Below are 17,921 nucleotides of genomic sequence, written 5' to 3' on the forward strand. Positions count from 1 at the left end.
CTACTATATAGTCTCTGGATGCTGGTTAAATTAAAACATTGCATTATAATATCACATTGCTTTAAGTTACATGTGAAATTTTCTTGCATCCAGTATATGAGGCTGATGGAGATTAATTTTAGGCTCACATATTTTTTTGACATTTGCTGTAATTACTAATTGCCTATTAGTATGAAGAATACATATAAATGAAGAACACATATAAATTATTTCTAAAAAGTTATTTTAATGGTTTAAAACCATTAAAAATCAAGTAAATCACTTTTGCACAGAAATTAAATCCTTATTACATGATAAATATCACTTTCCATAATCAAATCTTATACAGATATGATTAAGAGTTTGAGAAATAGTCCAACGAATTAGAGGAAAGTCTCTACTGTTCAAATGAATTATGCAAAATGATAAAATCATAGATGACTCATTAAATTATTGCAATTATGGACAGGGGCTGAGAGACTTATTGGGCTAATAACAAATGTATTATTTACGGTCCTAGGAAACAAATTAGAAGATGTACTTGCCTGGCATCAAAACCAACTCAAATCCAGTTTCACAAGAAAAAAGATGTTATTCTCCCATATTAAAAAAATCTTCACTTAGTCTCATCAATGACTCCAACTATTACTCCATATCTTTGCTCCCTTTTATGTGAAAACTAAAAATTTGTTTGTACTTGCCTTCTTTACTTCTTCACCTCCCAGTCTTTCCTCAAACTACTCCATCAACATTTTTATCCTGATCACTCCCTTGTGAAACTGCACTCTCATGGTAACCAACAACCTCCACATTGCTACATCCCTTCTCATCCTACTCAACATCGACACAGTTGATTATTCCCTCTTCTTGAAACACATTCTACGCTTGACTTAAAGAACACCACCTTCTCCTTGTTTTTTTCCTCCCTCACTGGCTACTTCTCAAACTTCTTTTCCAGCTCCTCAATTGATTTCTGACTTTAAAATGTTGGACTGAACAAAATTTCATCTCTCTTCTATTTATACTCACTCATGGTGATTTCACCAACTCCTATGGCTTTATGTATTATTTCTGTGCTAACTACTCCCATCTATTTATCTCAAGCCCTGGTCACTGCCTGAGTTCAAGCTATTCCTGGAATGTCTCATATGCTGCTCAAACTAGTTTGTTCCAAAACAGAACTCTTGAATCCTCCACATCCTCACACCTCCTCTTCTCTATCTCTCTAAATAGTACTCGCCTTATCACAAGGCAAAATTCTCCAGGTCATCCTTGTTCCCTCTCTTAACCTCCTAACCATTACATGGTTCATCAGCAAGTTCTTTCTTGAATTTTCCAATTATCTGGAACTTCACTCAGAGTTAACCTAAATACTGATGGTCAAATACTGATCCCTTCTAATTGTACCCAACCGATTCCAAGTTCCATGACTATCATAGTAATGTGCTTCTCCTCCCATCTCCTTCTCTCTGTGCTCGTGTCACTGGAAACATCTTTTATAAATGCAAGTCAGATCATATTCATATCCTGGCCAAACTGTTCCAATGGCTTTCTTTAATATTTAGGTTTCACAGCCTACAAGATCCAACATTCCATCACCTTTCAAACCCCTCCACGCTCATCTTGCACTGTGCTCTTTTGTGCTGCCTCGCTATGCTGGCCTTCTCTCTATAGCTTGAGCACAGTTCATTCTTTTCTCAGGAGCACTGACCTACTGTCACTGCTGCCTGGAAATTTCTTTCTCCCAAACAATTGCATGGCTCGTTTCTTCTCCCACATTCTACATCACTCCCTATTTAGTCACAGACTCTATTACTACATAAAACTATATCATATGTTACATGTTTCTTTATTATCTTCCTACTTCATTAGAAGGCAAACTCCTTAAAAGCAATGACTTTTTTCTTTTGCTTCTTTATGTCTATATCTAGATCAGCACCTGATCCATAATGGGTGTTCAATGAACTAGAAACTCAACTGTTGTCAATACTGTCTCTTCATGATGTATTTTTCTTCTTTGTGCCAACTCTACTTCTCTGACCCACAGCAGAGAGCTTTACATCTTACTGCTTTATTTGCTAAAGAAATATTCTCTCTGTTGGTATTTTCATGTCAAAAAAATTCCAGAAAAGGAACTCATTGAAAGAGAAACTTTACATTATTATAATAAATAGAGCATGAAATGCTCCCAAAGTTCCCTATGAAACCATGGTGCCAGCTTGTTCTTTAAAGTTCCTGCTCAAAAAGAAAAACACAAAACAGAACAGAGAAGTGTCTGCTATTAGACCTACCTCAAATGTAACTATGATTGGACACAATTACTGTCAATAATTCCTACCCAAGAAGACGTCTGAATAAAGAAGTTAGAAACAGATCCTCTTTTGAAACAGATACCAGGTTGCATCCCATCTCCTCTATTATTCTTTCAAAAAGCAAGGGTCACAGATTGGCTCATTCATCTGAAAAAAAAAGGCATTATCTTCCAGCAAAAGACTTGGAAATGTGGTAAAGGGTATAAAACAAGTAAAGAGTGAAAGCTAATTTGGTAATATATTATTTACTATTCCAATGACAGAAATAAACCACTCTTACATTAAGCATATGGTAAAGGATAAGAGATGGTAAAAATTTCTAGAGTCTCTGGGTCTCTATTTTTCTAAAACTGCTATCACTGTGATTTTTTTAATATACTTTATTTTCAGAGCAGTTTAAGTTCATAGAAAAATTGGAGGAAGAAATAGAGATTTCTTGTATACCCCATCCTAAAATATGTATAGCCTCTGAGACTATCAAAATGCTTATAGGAAGGTAGTACATTTGTTACAATCGTTGAACCTACAGTGACAATCACAATCACCCAAGTTTCATAGTTTACATTTGTGTTCACCTGTGATATTGTACTTTCTATGAGTTTTGGCAAATTTGTAATGACACGTATCCACCATTATAGCATCACACATAGTAATTTTACTGCCGCTAAAAAGAATCCTCTACCCATTCATCCCTCCCTCCCTTCAACTTCTGGTGACCAAAAATCCTTTGACTGTCTTCATAGTTTTGACTTTTCCCAAATCTCATATAAGTGGAATCATACAATATCTAGTCTTCTGAAACTGACCTTTTTCACTTAGTAATAATGTGCATTTAAAGGCCTGTAATGTGTTTTCATGACTTGACGGCTCATTTCATTTTAGAGTTGAATAAGATTCTATTGTCTGGATGTATCATGGTTTATTTATCCATTTACCTACTGAAGAATATCTTGGTTATTTTCCAAGTTTTGAAAATTATGAATAAAGCCACTATAAATATCCATGTGCATATTTTTGTGTAGGCACAAATTTCTGGATTATATAAGAGTATATTTAGTTTTGCAAGAAACTGCCAAACTGTTTTCCAAAGTGTCTGTACCATTCCGTATTTCCACAAGCAAGTAATGAGCATTTCAGTTGTTCCACATCCTTGCTAGCATTTGATAGTGTTTTAGATTTTGGCCATTCTAATAGGCGTGTAGTGGTGTCTCATTGTTCTATTAACTTCCATTTTCCTGATGACATATGATGTTGTGCTTGTTATCCATATATCTTTTTGGTGAGTTGTCTATTCAGGTCTTTATTTATTCAGATATATTTTTCATTTAAAACATTTTATTTAGCCCATAAAATCCAAACATATTTTGAAGAAAAATTCCCCAGACAAAATGACAGAAATAAACCTCTCTTCCATTAAGCTTCATTTTTAGCTATTAGACCTTCCATTCAGCTTCATTTTTAGCTATTTCACCCTTGTAAGGAAGTATTCTGATAACCCCATCTCTCAGTCTTACATCATATATGGTCTGAAGGTCATAACTTTGAAATTTAAAGACTGTAAGATTATATTCTTTAATGTCTCTTTACTGAAGTTCTCCATGACATTTTTAAGTAGAGTACTATATTAGAATTTTGCATTTGCTGCTCCCAACCAAATTTTTACATTTACATTTTCTTTGGTTGTATTTTTTTATTGTTTAACTTTTAAGTTCAGGGGTACATGTGCATGTTTGCTTTGTAGGTAAATTGTGTGTTGGGGGAGTATGGATTATTTAATCACCCAGGTAATAAGCATAGTACTCAAAAGGTAGTTTTTCAATTCTCACCCACCTCCCACCCTCTACCCTCAAGTAGGCCCTGGTGTCTGTTGTTCCCTTTTTTGTATCCATATGTACTCAATGTCTAACTCCCAGTTAACAAGTGAGAACATGTGGTATTTGGTTTTTGGTTCCTGTGTTAGTTCACTTATGATAATGGTCTCCACCTCCATCCATGTTACTGCAAATGACATAATCTCATTCTTTCTTGTGGTTGCATAGTATTCCATGGTGTATATGCACCATTTTATCTTTACCAGTCCACCATTGATGGACATTTAGGTTAATTCCACATCTTTGCTACGTGAATAGTGCTGTGATAAATATATGTGTGCATGTGTTTTAATGGTAGAGTGAATGATATTTCTTTGGGCATATACCCAATAATGAGATTGCTGGGTCAAATGGTAATCCTAAGTTCTTTGAGAAATTGCCAAACTGCTTTCTGAAATAGTTGAACAAATTTACATTTCCACCAGCAGTGTATAATTGTTCCCTTTTCTACGTGATTTTGCCAGCATCCGTTATTTTTTGACTTCTTAATAATAAGCCATTCTGACTGATGCAAGATAGTATCTCATGGTAGTTTTAATTTTCATTTCTCCCATCATAAGTAATGTTAAGCATTCTTTCATATGTTTGTTGGCTGCGTGTATGTCTTCTTTTGAAAACTGTCTGTGCTGATTTTAGATCTTTCCTGCTTTCTCTTATGGGCATTTAGTGCTATAAATTTCCCTCTACACACTGCTTTAAATGTGTCCCAGAGATTCTGGTATGTTGTGTCTTTGTTCTTATTGGTTTCAAAGAACATCTTTATTTCTGCCTTTATTTCATTATTTACCCAATAGTCATTCAGAAGCAGGTTGTTCAGTTTCCATGTAGCTTTGCGGTTTTGAGTCAGTTTCTTAATCCTGAGTTCTAATTTGATTACACTGTGGTCTGAGAGACAGTTTGTTGTGATTTCTGTCCTTTTAAATTTGCTGAGGAGTGCTTTACTTCCAACTATGTGGTCAATTTTGGAATAAGTGTGGTGTGGTGCTGAGAAGAGTGTATATTCTGTTGATTTGGGGTGGAGAGTTCTGTAGATGTCTATTAGGTCGGCTTAGTGCAGAGCTGAGTTCAATTCCTGGATATCCTTGTTAACTTTCTGTCTCGTTGATCTGTCTAATGTTGACAGTGGGGTATTAAAGTCTCCCATTATTATTGTGCGGGAGTCTAAGTCTCTTTGTAGGTCTCTAAGGACTTGCTTTATGAATCTGGGTGCTCCTGTATTGGGTGCATATATATTTAGTATAGTTAGCTCTTCTTGTTGAATTGATCCCTTTACCATTATATAATGGTCTTCTTTGTCTCTTTTCATCTTTGTTGGCTTAAAGTCTGTTTTATCAGAGACTAGGATTGCAAACCCTGCTTTTTTTTTGTTTTCCATTTGCTTGGTAGATCTTCTTCCGTCCCTTTATTTTGAGCGTATGTGTGTCTCTGCACATGAGATGGGTCTCCTGAATACGGCACACTGATTGGTCTTGACTCTTTATCCAATTTGCCAGTCTGTGTCTTTTAATTGGGGCATTTGGCTCCTTTACATTTAAGGTTAATATTGTTATATGTGCATTTGATCCCGTCATTATGATGTTAGCTGGTTATTTTGCTCATTAGTTGATGTAGTTTCTTCCTAGCATTGATGGTCTTTACGATTTGGCATGTTCTTGCACTGACTGATACCAGTTGTTCCTTTCCATGTTTAGTGCTTCCTTCAGGAGCTCTTGTAAGGCAGGCCTGGTGGTGAAAAAATCTTTCAGCATTTGCTTGTCTGTAAAGGATTTTATTTCTCCTTCACTTAAGAAGCTTAGTTTGGTTGGATGTGAAATTCTGGGTTGAAAATACTTTTCTTTAAGAATGTTGACTATTGGTCCCCACTCTCTTCTGGCTTGTAGAGTTTCTGCTGAGAGATCCACTGTTAGTATGATGGGCTTCCCTTTGTGGGTAACCTGACCTTTCTCTCTGGCTGCCCTTAACATTTTTTCCTTCATTTCAACTTTGGTCAATCTGACAATTACGTGTCTTGGGGTTGCACTTCTCAAGGAGTATCTTTGTGGCATTCCCTGTATTTCCTGAATTTGAATGTTGGCCTGCCTTGCTAGGTTGGGGAAGTTCTCCTGGATAATATCCTGAAGAGTGTTTTCCAACTTGTTCCATTCTCCCCTTCACTTTCAGGTACACCAGTAAGATGTAGATTTGGTCTTTTCACATAGTCCCATATTTCTTGGAGGCTTTGTTCATTTCTTTTTACTCTTTCTTCTCTAAACTTCTCTTCTCACTTCATTTCATTCATTTGATCTTCTATCATTGATACCCTTTCTTCCACTTGATCGAATCGGCTACTGAAGCTTTTGCATATGTCACATTCTCGTGCCATGGTTTTCAGCTCCATCAGGTCATTTAAGGTCTTCTCTATGCTGTTTTTTCTAGTTAGCCATTCCTCTAATCGTTTTTCAAGGTTTTTAGCTTCTTTGCGATGGGTTCGAACATCCTCCTTTAGCTCGGAGAAGTTTGTTATTACCGATCTTCTGAAGCCTACTTCTGTCAGCTCATCAAAGTCATTCTCCGTCCAGCTTTGTTCCATTGCTGGTGAGGAGCTGCGTTCCTTTGGAGGAGAAGAGGTGCTCTGATTTTCAGAATTTTCAGCTTTTCTGCTCTGGTTTCTCCCCATCTTTGTGGTTTTATCTACCTTTGGTCTTTGATGATGGTGACCTACACAGGGGGCTTTGGTGTGGATGTCCTTTTTGTTGATATTGATGCTATTCCTTTCTGTTTGTTACTTTTCCTTCTAGCAGTAAGGACCTTCAACTTCAGGTCTGTTGGAGTTTGCTGGAGGACCACTCCAGACCCTGTTTGCCAGGGTATCACCAGCAGAGGCTGCAGAACAGCAAATATTGCATAACAGCAAATGTTGCTGCCTGATCCTTCCTCTGGAAGCTTCAACTCAGAGGGGCACCCAGCTGTATGAGGTGTCAGTCATCCCCTACTGGGAGGTGTCTCCCAGTTAGGCTACTCAGGGGCCAGGGACCCACTTGAAGAGGCAGTCTGTCCATTCTCAGATCTCTAACTCTGTGCTAGGAGAACCACTACTCCCTTCACAGCTGTCAGATAGGGCCATTTAAGTCTGTAGAACTTTCTGCTGCCTTTTGATCAGCTATACCCTGCCCCCAGAGGTGGAGTGTACAGAGGCAGACAGGCCTCGTAAAGCTGAGTGGGCTCCACCCAGTTTGAGCTTCCTGGCCTGGTTTTTTGAAAAGATCAACAAAATTGATAGACTGCTAGCAAGACTAATGAAGAAAAGACAGAAGAATCAAATAGACGCAATAAAAAATGATAAAGGGGATATCACCACCGAGCCCACAGAAATACAAACTACCATCAAAGAATACTATAAACACCTCTATGCAAATAAACTAGAAAATCTAGAAGAAATGGACAAATTCCTGGACACATACACCCTCCCAAGACTAAACCAGGAAGAAGTTGAATCCCTGAATAGACCAATAACAGGCTCTGAAATTGAGGCAACAATTAATAGCCTACCAACCAAAAAAAGTCCAGGACCAGACGGATTCAAAGCTGAATTCTACCAGAGGTACAAAGAAGAGCTGGTACTATTCCTTCTGAAACTATTCCATCAATAGAAAAAGAGGGAATCCTCCCTAACTCATTTTATGAGGCCAGCATCATCCTGATACCAAAGCCTGGCAGAGACACAATAAAAAAAAGAGAATTTTAGACCAATATCCCAGAGGAACATCATTGCAAAAATCCTCCATAAAACACTGGCAAACCAAATGCAGCAGCACATCAAAAAGCTTGTCCACCATGATCAAGTCGGCTTCATCCCTGGGATGCAAGACTGGTTCAACATGTGCAAATCAATAAACGTAATCCAGCATATAAACATAACCAAAGACAAAAACCACATGATTATCTCAATAGATGCAGAAAAGGCCTTCAACAAAACTCAGCAGCCCTTCATGCTAAAAACTCTCAATAAACTAGGTATTGACGGGATGTATCTCAAAAATATAAGAGCTATTTATGACAAACCCACAGTCAATATCATACTGAATGGGCAAAAACTGGAAGCATTCCCTTTGAAAACTGGCACAAGACAGGGATGCCCTCTCTCACCACTCCTATTCAACATAATGTTGGAAGTTCTGGCCAGGGCAATCAGGCAGGAGAAAGAAATAAAGGGTATTCAATTAGGAAAAGAGGAAGTCAAATTGTCCCTGTTTGCAGATGACATGATTGTAAACTTAGAAAACCCCATCGTCTCAGCCCAAAATCTCCTTAAGCTGATTAGCAACTTCAGCAAAGTCTTAGGAAACAAAATCAATGTGCAAAAATCACAAGCATTCCTATACACCAATAACAGACAAACAGACAGCCAAATCATGAGTGAACTCCCATTCACAATGGCTTCAAAGAGAATAAAATACCTAGGACTCCAACTTACAAGGGATGTGAAGGACCTCTTCAAGGAGAACTGCAAATCACTGCTCAATGAAATAAAAGAGGACACAAACAAATGGAAGAACATTCCATGCTCATGGGTAGGAAGAATCAATATCATGAAAATGGCCATACTGCCCAAGGTAATTTATAGATTCACTGCCATCCCCATCAAGCTACCAATGAATTTCTTTACAGAATTGGAAAAAACTACTTTAAAGTTCATATGGAACCAAAAAAGAGCCCGCATTACCAAGACAATCCTAAGCAAAAAGAACAAAGCTGGAGGCATCATGCTACCTGACTTCAAACTATACTTTAAGGCTACAGTAACCAAAACAGCATGGTACTGGTACCAAAACAGAGATATATACCAATGGAACAGAACAGAGCCCTCAGAAATAATACCACACATCTACAACCATCTGATCTTTGACAAACCTGACCAAAACAAGAAATGGGGAAAGGATTCCCTATTTAATAAATGGTGCTGGGAAAACTGGCTAGCCATATGGAGAAAGCTGAAACTGGATCCCTTCCTTACACCTTATACAAAAATTAATTCAAGATGGATTAAAGACTTAAATGTTACACCTAAAACCATAAAAACCCTAGAAGAAAACCTAGGCAATACCATTCAGGACATAGGCATGGGCAAGGACTTCATAACTAAAACACCAAAAGCAATGGCAACAAAAGCCAAAATAGACAAACGGGATTTAATTAAACTAAAGAGCTTCTGCACAGCAAGAGAAACTACGATCAGAGTGAACAGGCAACCTACAGACTGGGAGAAAATTTTTACAATCTACCCACCTGACAAAGGGCTAATATCCAGAATCTACAAAGAACTTAAACAAATTTATAAGAAAAAATCAAACAACCCCATCAAAAACTGGGCGAAGGATATGAACAGACACTTCTCAAAAGAAGACATTTATGCAGCCAACAGACAATGAAAAAATGCTCATCATCACTGGTCATCAGAGAAATGCCAGTCAAAACCACAATGAGAGATACCATCTCACACCAGTTAGAATGGCCATCATTAAAAAGTCAGGAAACAACAGGTGCTAGAGAGGATGTGGAGAAATAGGAACACTTTTACACTGTTGGTAGGAGTGTAAACAAGTTCAATCATTGTGGAAGACAGTGTGGAGATTCCTCAAGGATCTAGAACTAGAAATACCATTTGACCCAGCCATCCCATTACTGGGTATATACCCAAAAGATTATAAATCATGTTACTATAAAGACACATGCACACGTATGTTTATCGCAGAACTATTCACAATAGCAAAGACTTGGAATCAACCCAAATGTCCATCAATGATAGACTGGATTAAGAAAATGTGGCACATATACACCATGGGATACTATGCAGCCATAAAAAAGGATGAGTTCATGTCCTTTGTAGGGACATGGATGAAGCTAGAAACCATCATTCTGAGCAAACTATCACAAGGACAGAAAACCAAACATTGCATGTTCTCACTCATAGGTGGCAACTGAACAATGAGAACACTTGGACACAGAGTGGGGAACATCACACACCAGGGCCTGTCATGGGATGGGGGGAGTGGGGAGGGATGGCATTAAGAGAAATACCTATTGTAAATGACGAGTTAATGGGTGCAGCACACCAACATGGCACATGTATTCACATGTAACAAACCTGCACATTGTGCACATGTACCCTAGGACTTAAAGTATAATAATAAAAAAAAGAGAAGTGTCTGTGTCTTTTGCCCACTTTTTGACAGGATGTTGTTTTTTTGCTTGTAAATTTAAGTTCTTTATAGATGCTGAATATTAGACCTTTGTCAGATGCATAGTTTGAAAATATTTTCTCCCATTCTGTTAGGTTGTCTGTTTACTCTGCTGATGGTTTCTTTTGCCGTGCAGAAGCTCTTTAGTTTGATTAGGTCGCACTTGTTGATTTTTATTTTTGTTGCAACTGCTTTTGGTGTATTTGTCATGAAATCCTTACCTGATCCTTTGTCCAGAATGGTATTTTCTATGTTATCTTCCAGGGTTTTTATAGTTTTACGTTTTACACTTAAGTCTTTAATCCTTCTTAAGTTGATTTTTGTAGGTGGTATAATGTAGGGGTCCAGGCTGAATCTTTTGCATATGGCTACTCAGTTATCTTAGTACCATTTATTGAAGGTGGAGTACTTTCCCCATTGCTTGCTTCTGCCAACTTCATTGACCATCAGATGGTTGTAGGTTTGTAGCAGTTTTTCTGGGCTCTCTATTCAATTCCATTATTCTATGTGTCTGTTTTTTTATCAGTACCACACTGGTTACTGTAGTTTTGCAGTATAGTTTGAAGTCAGTCAGTGTGACACTTCCAGCTTTGTTCTCTTTGCTTAAGATTGCCTTGCCTATTTGGGCTCTTTTTTGGTTCCATATTAATTTTACAAATTTTTTCTAATTCTGTTAAGAATGTCATTGGTTTGATGAAATAGCATTGAATCTATAAATTGCTTTGGGCAGTATGGCCATTTTAACAATATTGATTCTTCCTTCCATGAGCAATGACTGTTTTTCCATTTGTTTGTATCATCTCTGATTTCTTTTAGCAGTGTTTTGTAATTCTCATCGTAGAGGTCTTTCACCTTCCTGGGTAGGTGAAATTTTATTCTTATTGTGGTCATTTTTTTTTTTTTTTGAGACAGTTTCACTCCTTTTGCCCAGGCTGGAGTGCAATGGCACAACCTCTGCCTCCCAGGTTCAAGCGATTCTCCTGCCTCAGCCACCCAAGTAGCTGGGATTACAGGTGCCTGCCACCATGCCCTGTTAATTTTTTGTATTTTTTGTAGAGATGGGGTTTCATCATGTTGGCCAGGATGGTCTCAGTCTCTTGACCTCATGATCTGCACCACCTTGGCCTCCCAAAGTGCCGGGATTACAGGCGTGAGCCACCGCCCGGCCTATGGCAATTATAAATGGGATTGCATTCTGGATTTGGCTCTAGCTTGGATGTTATTGGTATATAGAAATGTTGCTGATTTTACTACATTTTGTATCTTGAAACTTTGCTGAAGTTGTTTATCAGAACAAGAAGCTTTTGTGCAGAGATTATGGGGTTTTCTGGGTATAGAATCATATTATCTTCAGAGATAGTTTGACTTCCTCTCTTCCTGTTTGGATGTCTTTTTTTTTCTCTTGCCTGATTCCTCTGGCTAGGATTTCCAGTACTATGTCGAATAGGAGTCATGGGAGAGAGCATTTTTATCTTGTTCTGCTTTTCAAGGAGAATGCTTCTAGCTTTTGCCCATTCTGTATGATGTTGGCTATGGGTTTCTCATAAATGAGTCTTATTATTTTGAAGTCTGTTCCTTCAATGCATAATCGAGGGTTTTAACATCAAAGGATATTGAATTTTATTGAAGGCATTTTCTTCGTCTGTTAATTATTTGTTTTCTGGTTTTAATTCTGTGTATGTGGTAAATCACATTTATTGATTTGCACATTTTGAACCAACCTTGCATCCCAGGGATGAAGCCTACTTGATCATGGGGAATTAGCTTTTTGATGTGCTGCTGAATATGTTTTGCTAGTATTTTGTTAAGGATTTCTGCATCTATGTTCACCAAGAATATTGGTCTGAAGTTTTCTTTTTTTGTTGTATATTTGCTAGGTTTTGGTATCAGGATGATCCTTGCCTCATAAAATGAGTTAGGGAGGAGTTTTTCCTCAATTTTTTGAAACAGTTTCAGTAGAAATGGTATAAGCTACTTTTTATATATCTGATAGAATTTGACTGTGAATCCATCTGGTCCTGGGCTTTTTGTGGTTGGTAGGCTTTTTATTAGTGATTCAATTTTGGAACTCATTATTGGTTTATTCCTGTCCTGGACCAAGATATTTCTTCCTAGTCCATTCCTGGGAGGTTGTATGTTCCCAGGATTTTATCCTTTTCTTCTAGGTTTTCTACTTTGTGTGCATAGAGGTGTTTATGGTCACCTCTGTTGAGTGCTTTTTAATATTTCTGCAGGATTTGTGGTAATGCCCCTTCTGTCATTTTTTTTCTTTATTGGTCTAGCTAGTGATTTATCAATGTTATTTATTCTCTCAAAGAATCAATTATTAGATTCATTGATCTTCTGTATGGTTTTCCACATCTCAGTTTCCTTCAGGTCAGCACTGATTGTGGTTATTTCTTGTCTTCTGCTAGCTTTGCGGTTGGTTTGCTCATTTCTCTAGTTCTTCTGAGTGTGATGTTAGGTTGTTAATTTGAGATCTTTTTAACTTTTTGATGTGAGCATTCAGTGCTATAAACTTCCCTCGTAACACTGCTTTAGTTGTGTCCCAGAGATTCTGGTATGTTGTATCTTTGTAATCTTTGGTTTCAAAGAATTTCTTGATTTCTGCCTTAATTTCATTGTTTACCCAAAAAGTCATTCAGGGGCAGATTGTTTAAATTCTATGCTTTTATGTGATTTTCTTAGCATTGATGTATATTTTATTGCACTGTGGTCTGAGAGTGTGGTTGGTATGACTTTGTTTTTTTCTGTTTTTTGTTTTTTTTTTAATTTACTGAGGACTATTTTATGGCCAATTGTGCAGCAAATTTTAGAGTATGTGCCATGTGCAGATGAGAAGAATGCATATTCTGTCATTTTGGGGTGGAGGGTTCTGTAGATACCTGTTAGGCCCATTTGGTCAAATGTCAAGTTTGATCCCGAATATCTTTGTTAGTTTTCTGCCTCAGTGATCTGTCTAATACTGTCAGTGGAGTATTGAACTCTCCCATTATTCTTGTGTGGTTATCTAAGTCTCTTCATAGGTCTGTAAGAATTTGCTTTATAAATCTAGGTGCTCCTGTCTCGGGTGCATCTATATTTAGGATAATTAAGTCTTCTTGTTGAATTAACCCCTTTACCATTATGTAATATTGACATGGTTTGGCTCTGTGTCCCTACTCAAATCTCATCTCGAGTTGTAATCCCCACATGACAAGAGAGCCTGGTGAGAGGTGATTGGATCATGGGGGCAGGTTCCCCTATATGCTGTTCTCATGAGTTCCCATGAAACAGTGCGTTCTCATGAGATCTGATAGTTTAAAAGTGTGTGACAGTTCCCCTTCACTGTCTCTTTCTCTCCTGCCACAATGTAAGATGTGCCTTGATTCCTCTTTGCCTTCTTCCATGATGGTAAGTTTCCTGAGGCCTCAACAGCCATGCAGAACTGAGTCAATGAAACTTCTTTTCTGGCCAGGCATGGTGGCTCACACCTGTAATCCCAGCATTTTGGGAGGCCAAGGCAGGTGAGTCACCTGAGGTCAGGAGTTCAAGACCAGCCTGGCCAACACGGTGAAACCCCGTCTCCAATAAAAATACAAAAATTAGCTGGGCATGGTGATGGGCGCCTGTAATCCCAGCTGCTTGGGAGGCTGAGGCAGGAGAATTGCTTGAACCCAGGAGGTGGAGGTTGAAGTGAGTCGAGATCATGCCATTGCACTCCAGCCTGGGTGACAAGAGTGAAACTCCATCTCAAAAACACAATAACAACAACAAAAAAAAACCAACAACAACAACAAAAAAACAACAACAACAAAGTACTTTTCTTTATCAATTACCCAGTCTCACATAGTTCTTTATAGCAGTGTGAAAATGGACTAATACAAATGTTCTTCTTTTTTTTTTTTTTTTCCTGGCACACAGTCTCACTCCATTACTTACTACAATCTCTGCCTCCCAGGTTCAAGTGAGTCTCATGCCTCAGCCTCCCAAATAGCTGGGATTACAGGTGCCTATCACCACGCCTGGCTAATTTTTGTAATTTTAGCAGAGACAGCATTCTGCCATGTTGTCCAGGTTGGTCTTGATCTCCTGGCCTTGAGTGATCCACCCACCTTGGCTTCCCAAAGTGCTGGGATTACAGGCATGAGCCACCATACCTGGCCTTGTCCTTTTCCATTGTTGTTCATTTAAAGGCTGTTTTGTCTAAAATTAGAATACCAATCCCTGCTACTTTTTGTTTTCCATTTGCATGGTAGGTTTTTTCCCCATCTCTTCACTTTGAACCTACTGGTGTCACTGCAGGTGAGATGGGTTTCTTATAGATAGCATACAGTTGGGTATTGCTTCTTTATCCAACTTGCTACTCTGTGCCTTTTAATTGGGGCATTTAGCCCATTTACATTTAAGATTATTATTGACATGTGCAGATTTTAAGCTGCACATGTCTGACTGAGATATTTCAGATAACTGTTCTACAGTCTCTGAGATTCTTTCCTCAGCTTGGTCGATTCTGCTGTTAATACTTGCAATTCTATTCTGAAATTCTTGAAGTGAGTTTTTCAGCTCTTTCAATTCAGTTTGGTTCTTTCTTAAATGGCCCTTTTATCTCCTGTATTGTTTTCTTATATTCCTTAGAGTGCCAGGACTAGGTTTTGACTTTCTCTTGAATGTTGATGACCTTCATTTCTATTGTGTTGTTAGCTGGTTGTTATGCAGACTTGATTGTGTAGTTGCTTTATAGTGTCAATGGTCTATGTACTTAAGTGTGTTTCGTGATGACCGTAACAGTCTTTCCTTTCCATATTTAAAGCATTCCCTAAAAGACCTCTTGGAAGGCAGGCCTCATGGTAACCAACTTCCTTAGCATTTGCTTGTCTGAAAAGGATCTTATTTCTCCTTCACTTATGATAGTTAGTGTGGCTGGATACGAAATTCTTCAGTGGAATGTATTTTCTTTAAGATTACTGAATATAGGCCCCCAATATCTTCTGGCTTGTAGAGTTTCTGCTGAAAGGTCTGCTGTTAGTTTAATGGGGTTCCCTTTGTAGCTGACCTTCCCCTTCTCTAGAACTGCCTTTAACAATTTTTTTCTTTATTTTTGAACTTAAAAGAATCTGATGACAATGTGTCTTGGTGATGGTCATCTTGTATAGTATCGTAAAGGGGTTCTCTGTATTTACTGGATTTGAATGTTGGCCACTCTTAAGAAGTTGAGGAAATGTGCATGGATGATACCCTTAAATATGTTTTCCAAGTTGCTTGTTTTCACTCCCTCTCTTTCAGGGACAAGAATGAGCCATAGATTTGGTCTCTTCACATAATCCCATATTTCTTGGAGGCTTTGTTCATTCTTTATTATTTTTTCTTTATTTTTGTCTGACTGAGATATTTCATGTAACTGTTCTGCAATATCTGAGGTTCTTTCCTCAGCTTGGTTGATTCTGCTGTTAATACTTGTAATTGTATTCTGAAATTCTTGAAGTGAGTTTTTCAGCTCTATCAATTCAGTTTGGTTCTTTCTTAATATGACCCTTTTGTCTTTATCTCCTATATTGTTTTCTTATATTCCTTAGAGTGCTAAGATTGGGTTTTGACTTTCTCTTAAATGCTGATGATCTTCATTCCTTATTCATGTTCTGAATTCTATTTCTGACATTTCAGCCATTTCAGCATAGTTAAGAACCATTGCTGGGAAACTAGTGTAGTTGTTTGAAGACAAGAAGATACTCTGGCCTTTTGGGTTGTCAGAGTTCTTGAGATGGTTCTTTCTCATCTGTGTGGACTGATATTCCTAAAGTCTTTGACATTGCTATCCTTTAGATGGGCTTTTTTGCTTTCATCTTCTTTGATGCCCTTGGGGGTTTGATTATGACATAATGTGGGTTCAGTCTACTGTTTTTAATTCTAGTCTGCTCCTGGGTCTTGCAGGAGCCCCTTCTGATTACTGTCTCCATGCCCAAATTTCTTTTGTTGTGAGTTCTGGTCCACAAGACTCCCTCAGGTAGGGACTCCTGTTGGCAGACAGGCTGAATCCTTGCCCGTCAGCATTAATCTGCTGTCCAAATGCCTCCTGGGAGAACACGGGGTTGCACTTGCCCAGAGAGTTCAGGCAGAAGTGGTACCATTGGGCTGGAAGCTCTAGCAGATGTGGGCCATCTGGCTATGAGAAGCTGGGGTAGGTAGAGCTGCCCACCCTGCCTTTGGGTCATTTCCAGAGTAACAGGAGGCTAGGCCCCTCACTTAATTCAGGCAGTGTAGGACTCTGGTCCAGAAGCTGTAGCTGGCATGGTTCCTCTGGTTATCAGTGATGGGGATAGGTGGATTCACCAATCCTGACATCTGGATGCTTCCTAGAACAAGGGGCTGTGCCCTAGGGCTGAGTTCACACAAGTGTGACCACTGGGCCAGAAGCTCTAGCAAGCATAGCCCTTCTGGCCATGAGTGAAAAGGGTAGGTGAGGTAGCCCATCCTGCCATCTGGGCATTTCCTGGGACAATGAGAGGCTGCAGCTGCCAGTTGAGTTCAAATCAAAGCAGAACCACTGGGCCAGAAGCTAGCACCAGTACCGACCCCCATTTGGCAGGTAGGGTGGAACAGTCTTACTACTCCCAGGCACCACAACTACGGCCTCCATTGGAGCTACCATGCCAGATTCTGGTCTGCTATGGGGCTCAAGGCTTGTAAATGTCCCCTTTGTCTCAGGAGTTGCCCCTACTAAATTTCCAGGTGGTTCTATGCCTCAGCCTAGAAGCAGGGTAGGGGAAATGTGGACGGGAGGAGACAGGCAGGGAGATTCTGTCATTTCCAGTTTTGCACAAGTGCCTGTGAAGAGCATGAGTCACCCAGGGGTCTCTTACTCACTTACCCTTTCCCATGTCAGAGAGGTTCTTCTGGCTCTATAATGAGCCCAGACAGGCTGGTGCCTGGCTTCATGACTCACTGTTCTGTCCCCCTGCTACCTTGATGGATTCCAATGTGGTTTCTCTAATGATCAGCCTTCAGGGTGAGTTTTCACTAGCTACTTTGTTTCCTTTCCATGAGACTGGTGCTTCTAGTCTGCCATCTTAGCCCAATCCCCTTCGAGATTTTTATTTTGAAAAGGTAAATCATTGATTTAATTTCACTGGATGTTTCATATAAAGATACTGTTTTCAAATACTAATTATATTTGCAAAGCAAAAGAAGAATAAAAACAATATGTATAATCATCATTTAAACTCTGAATTTCAGAATTTTTAAGTCTCAAAAAGGGGAACATTTTTAGTAATATATTAGGTCAAACCTAAGTTGACTAAAATTATCTAACTGAATTCTTAGCCTAAGCAAAAATCTCATGAATCTATTTTATTTCTTTTTATATTTTATGTTGCCTTTTTTAAGAAAACAATTTATAGAAATTCCAGAATTTTATTTAAGAGGGTATTGTTTTAGTTAGGGGTCTCCAGAGAAACAGAAACAATAGAACATACATAGAGAGATATGAGGAGATTTATTTTAGGAATTGGCTCATGTGGTTATAAAAGAAGTTCCGTGATCTGCCACCTGCAAGCTGGAGAAAC

This window comes from Hylobates moloch, unplaced genomic scaffold, assembly GCF_009828535.3.
Source record: "Hylobates moloch isolate HMO894 unplaced genomic scaffold, HMol_V3 SCAFFOLD_3, whole genome shotgun sequence".
Taxonomy (NCBI): Eukaryota; Metazoa; Chordata; class Mammalia; order Primates; family Hylobatidae; genus Hylobates; species Hylobates moloch.